The 5,929-nt window shown below is 46.4% G+C and overlaps 1 non-coding gene across 1 annotated transcript; it reads right to left on the reverse strand.

Annotated features, from left to right (window-relative positions):
• Positions 1-3,949: 3,949 nt before the first annotated feature.
• On the reverse strand, positions 3,950-4,053 carry LOC116812375 (small nucleolar RNA U13). The gene has a single exon (XR_004370676.1). It is a non-coding gene; the product is annotated as a small nucleolar RNA U13 (small nucleolar RNA).
• Positions 4,054-5,929: the final 1,876 nt, after the last annotated feature.

Below are 5,929 nucleotides of genomic sequence, written 5' to 3' on the forward strand. Positions count from 1 at the left end.
GCAATGGCATGATCTCGGCTCACTGCAACCTCCGCCTCCTGGGTTCAAGCAATTCTTCTGCCTCAGCCTCCTGAGTAGCTGGGATTACAGGCACGCACCACCACGCCCAGCTAATTTTTGTATTCTTTTTTTTTTTTTTTTTTTTTGAGACGGAGTCTCGCTCTGTCGCCCAGGCTGGAGTGCAGTGGCGCCATCTCGGCTCACTGCAAGCTCCGCCTCCCGGGTTCACGCCATTCTCCTGCCTCAGCCTCTCCGAGTAGCTGGGACTACAGGCGCCCGCCACCACGCCTGGCTAATTTTTTGTATTTTTAGTAGAGACGGGGTTTCACCGTGGTCTCGATCTTCTGACCTCGTTATCCGCCCGCCTCGGCCTCCCAAAGTGCTGGGATTACAAGCGTGAGCCACCGCGCCCGGCCTAATTTTTGTATTCTTTAGTAGAGACGGGGTTTCACCATGTTGGTCATGTTGGGTTTGAACTCCTGACCTTGTGATCTGCCCACCTCGGCCTCCCAAAGTGCTGGAATTATAGGCGTGAGCCACCGAGCCTAGCCGGCCTCATGATTTTAAAATGCACGTCTGTCTAGTAAAAGGGCCTAGAATCAATGACATCCCAATGGCAGTGAGCACACAGCATCTAGTTATTGTACAGTAATCCTCCCTTATCTGTGGTTTCATTTTTTGTGGTGTCAGTTACCCACAGTCAACCACAGCCCAAAAATATTAAATGGAAAATTCCAGAAATAAAGAAATCATAAGCTTTAACTTGTTCTGAATAGCACGATTAAATCTTGCACAGTCCTGCTTTATCCCTCCCAGGACATGAATCATCCCTTTGTCCAGGATGTTCATGCTGTGGTTACTACCTGCCTGTGCCTGTTATCAGATTGAATGACATAGTGTGTATAGGGTTTGGTACTATCTGTGGTTTCAGGCATCCACTGGAAGTCTTGGAACGTAGCCCCTGAGGATAAGGCAATGTTACCCAAACACCAGGGGTTTGGTCTAGGTCCTGCTGCTCACCACACAGAGAGCCAATAACTGAGACGATGATTATTGCCAAGGAAGAAGGCTTTAATTGGGTGCTGCAGCTGAGGAAATGAGAGCTCAGTCTCAAATCCATCTCCCGGACCAACAAAAACTAGGAGTTTATACAGCAGGCAAGAAATGTAACAATGAGTGAGAAAACAGGAACTAGGGAGGGGCAAGGAAGCAATCATGATGAATAAGGGATCCGACATCTCATTGTCTCCAGGTGGTGATGTGGTTTCAGTTCTTTGATACTTTTTTTTGAGACAAAGTCTCATTCTGTTACTCAGGCTGGAGTGCAATGGCAGTATCATAGCTCACTGCAGCCTCCACCTCCCAGGCTCAAGTTACCCTCCCACCTCAGCTCCCATGGGTAGCTGGGACTACAGGCTTGCATCACCACACCTGGCTTATTGTATTTTATTTATTTATTTATTTATTTTCTTGAGACGGAGTCTCGCTCTGTCGCCCAGGCTGGAATGCAGTGGCGCAATCTCGGCTCACTGCAAGCTCCACCTCCCGGGTTCACGCCATTCTCCTGCCTCAGCCTCTCCGAGTAGCTGGGACTACAGGCGCCCGCCACCATGCCCGGCTAATTTTTTTGTATTTTTTAGTAGAGACGAGGTTTCACCGCGGTCTCGAACTCCTGACCTCGTGATCCGCCTGCCTCGGCCTCCCAAAGTGCTGGGATTACAAGCGTGAGCCACCACGCCCGGCCGGCTTATTGTATTTTAAATAGAAACACGGTTTTGCTAGGTTGCCCAGGCTGTCTTAAACTCCTCGACTCAAGTGATCTGCCTACCTGGGCCTCCCAAAGTTGATCCTTTTTTTTTTTTTTTTTTGAGAGGCCCGACAGTCCTTTCCTGAGGAAAGAACTCAGATAAAACAAATACAAATTTCAAGCTTGGCCGGGCGTGGTGGCTCATGCCTGTAATCTCAGCACTTTGGGAGGCCAAGGTGGGTGGATCACCCGAGGTCAAGAGTTCGAGACCAGCCTGGGCAACATGGTGAAATCCTGTCTCTACTAAAAATACAAAATTAGCTGGGCATGGTGGCAGGTGTCTGTAGTCCCAGCTACTCAGGATGCTGAGGCAGGAGAATCACTCGAATCTGGGAGGCAGAAGTTACAGTGAGCCAAGATCATGCCACTGCATTCCAGCCTGGGCAACAAGAGTGAAGCTCTGTCTCAAAAAAAAAAAAAAGTTTCAAGCTTGGAGACCAGAAGTGTCTGTCAATTTCTCTGTTTATGAAAAAAAAAAGTATCTATGGGGCTATTGGGTTGGTTTCAGGGGGACTACTATATTCTGAATACCACCTGCCTCAGGTGGGGGTCTCTGGAAACAGAAGCTGTGATGGAGTATAAAGTACAAGATGTTTACTAGAGATCAACCAATGTATACCTATGGAAGGACCGAAGGAAGCAGGACTGAGAAGAGAAAGATGATGAACTGTGTTGCGGACCTCAACCAACCCAGCAGGGCGCTCTGATACAAGTATTTTGTCCCAATAGAATGTCCCAAATGGGGCTGAAAAGCCAGGCCTTTTACTTCTGTCTCAGTCACTAGACATAGGTGGCCCCAGAAGGGCATGCACCTAAGTGAAAGTGTTTTGCAGCTGAGGCAGACATTGAAGGAGCAGACAGCTGGAGGCTGCCCACTGACCACACTCCCGATAGACAGGCAGCAAGCCCTTTCTACTTAAAATTTAATTTAATTTAATTTTGTTGTTGTTGTTTAGAGATGGAGTCTCACTAGGTCATCCAGACTGGAGTGCAGTGGCACAATCATATTTCACTGCAGGCATGACCTCCAGGACTCAAGTGATCCTCCCACCTCAGCCTCCCAAGTGGTTGGGACCGTAGGCGTGTACCACCATGCTCAGCTTCAAACTATTTCTTAAAGGATGATCTGGTGGCACATGTTCATGTCTAAAACACTGTTCCCACTCAAAGGAACTACATCTCCTTGGAGAAGTGACTGATTCCATGTCCAGGGCAAGGGAAGAACAAAGTGAGTCTGGAACATCTGGTAATGTGAGGAAGCAAGGAATACTCTAAAATTGATAGACTCATGTTAAAAAGATGCAGGAGGCTGAGTGTGGTGGCTCACGCCTATAATCCCAACACTTTGGGAGGCCAAGACAGGTGGATCACTTGAGGCCAGGAGTTCGAGACCAGACTGGCCCACATGGCAAAACCCTGTCTCTACTAAAAATACAAAAATTAGTCAGGCGTGGTGGCACCCACGTGTAATCCCAGCTACTCTGGAGGCACAAGAATTACTTGAACCAGGGAGGCAGAGGTTGCAGTGAGCCAAGATCGTGCCACTGCTCTCCAGCCTGGGCAACAGAGTGAGACCCTGTCTCAAAAAATAAATAAATAAAATAAATAAAGAAATAAAGATACAGGAGTCAGCTAGGAGGGGCCCCCACTAGCCAAATTTGGGACAATTTGAGCATCAAAATGAATAAGGACAGGAATGGATTGTAACATATTGAATAAAAAATTTGGCCAGGCATGGTGGCTCACACCTGTAATTCTAGCACTTTGGGAGGCTGAGGTGGGCGGATCACAAAGTCAGGAGTTCGAGACCAGCCTGGCCAGTATGGTGAAACCCTGTCTCTACTAAAAATACAAAAATTAGCCAGGCGTGGTGGCATGTGCCTGTAGTCCCAGCTATTTGGGAGGCTGAGGCTGAAGAATCGCTCCAATCCAGGAGGCGGAGGTTGCAGTGAGCCGAGATCGCGCCACTGCACTCCAGCCTGGGTAACAGAGCGAGACTCTGTCTCAACCAAAGAAAAAAAAAAAAAGAAGAGGAAAAAAAGAAAAAAAGAATTCATGGGTCCATACTGATACTGAAGAAAAAAGTTCAAAAAAGGATAGGGGAGAAGAAAAAGATCTTTTCTTTTTCTTTTGTTTTTTTCAGGCCAGATGGGTAAGATGCCAACATCATAACAAGGTTCAAGGGTGGCACATCTCACACATGTGCATGAACACCCAATCTTCATGCTGATGAACTACAAAAGGATTGAAAAAGCTCTTCTTTACAGGAGAAATCCAACTAATAAATGTAGGATAAATGATAAAAATAGAAAAGCATTATTTTATAACCACCATAGTTAACTGATTCAAGTAAAAATCATCAATGAATGCTGAAACCATCAGGTGAAAACATACTGAGAAATAGAATATTTACACCCTCTCAAAATGTTGTTAAAATGGTAAAGTTCCCTTATCCCTCTCACAGGGCGTGCGATGGAGGTGTGGCTTGCTTCTTCGGTGCCTCACCGCTCAAACTTCTAGGAAAGCATGCAGATGGGCAGGTTGTGGGGCTCCGACCCCACGGCAGTGGCTAGGAGTGAATGTTTACAGCTCCTGAAGCCCCAGTGGGCGTGTGTTACAGGATGCTCTTTTAGTTTGCCATCTATAGGCGACCTGTGCTAGCTCAATTAGACCCCCTTCTTTATCACAAGGACAGAGGGATTTCTGTATCCTGGGGTTTCTTGCCTTGGTGTACCAGAAGAATCGGATCACATGTGAGCCTGGAGAATGAGTGCAAAGTTTTATTGAGTGGAAGTAGCTCTCAGCAGATAGGGGAGCCAGAAGGGAGAAAGTTTTCCCCTGGAGTCAAGCTGCTCAGTGGCCTGGGCTCTCCTCCAACCACCCTGACCAAACTCCATGTCATTCCGCCAGTTGATGGCCTGCTGGTGTGCCAGCATCTGTCTTGTGCTCTTCCACTGGCGTGCTCCCCTTGACGTCCTCTCAACGTCCAGTCATTTGTGTCTTCTTCTGCCGACGTGTTCCTTTCGACGTCCAGCCACTTGTGTGCCTGCCTGTTAGGGTCTCAGAATTTTTACAGGCACAGGATGGGGGCGTGGCAGGCCAGGGGGGTCTTGGGAAATGCAATATTTAGGCAGGAAAACAGATATGCCCGTCTTCATCTAGGTCTGTGGACACAGGCCTGGGGTGGAGCCCTAGCCAGGGACCACGCCCTTCCCTTCCCAGCACTTCACTGCCCCCGTTCCATATCATTACTTCACAGATTACCTATTAATTCTAAGGCTAAAAGAAACTCTTACAATGGAGAAGTCTGATGGAAACCACCTGAACTCAGTGATCAAAGCTCACATTAACAATAGTGGGACAAGGTGGCATTATGTGCCCTCTGATGTGGTGCACTAAGAACACGACATCACTTCTGTTGTATTCCTGCCAAAAATGCGAATGGTCACAAATCCAAATTGAGGGACATTCTGGGCGAAAAAAAAAAAAAAAAACTAACCTGAGCTCTTCAAAATGTCAATATCACAAGAACCACCTCACCCCAAAAAAACAGCTTGGAAATATTCTAGATCAAAGAAGGCTAAAGAGACTTGACAATAGTGTGATATTTGGTTCTTTTTTTTTTTTTCCCACTGATGCCTCAAATTCCTAGTTCAAGGGAACCTCCTGCCTCAGCCTTCTGAGTAGCTAGGACCACAGGTGTGCACCACCACATCCAGCTAATTTTTAAATTTTTTGTAGAGATGAGTTTTTGCCATGTTGACCAGGCTGGTCTCAAATTTTTGGGCTCAAGAGATCCTCACGTCTTAGCCTCCCAAAGTGCTGGGATTACAGGCATGAGCCACCGTGCCTGGCCAACCCTTGATTACATTCTGGATTTTAAAATACTATGAAGTATAAACAACTGCGAATATTTGATTTCAGATGTAAATTTGATATTATATCAATGTTAAATTTTCCAAGTATGATTATTATACTATGGTTATGTAGGCATATGCCTTTGTTTTTAAGAGATACATGAAGTATTTAGCGGTGAAGTGTCATATCCACAACTACAACTATCAAATAGCTCATCAATAGATAGATATCGACATACACACAAATAAAGCAAATGGGAAAATA

Source organism: Hylobates moloch, unplaced genomic scaffold, assembly GCF_009828535.3.
Source record: "Hylobates moloch isolate HMO894 unplaced genomic scaffold, HMol_V3 SCAFFOLD_7, whole genome shotgun sequence".
NCBI classification, from domain to species: Eukaryota; Metazoa; Chordata; class Mammalia; order Primates; family Hylobatidae; genus Hylobates; species Hylobates moloch.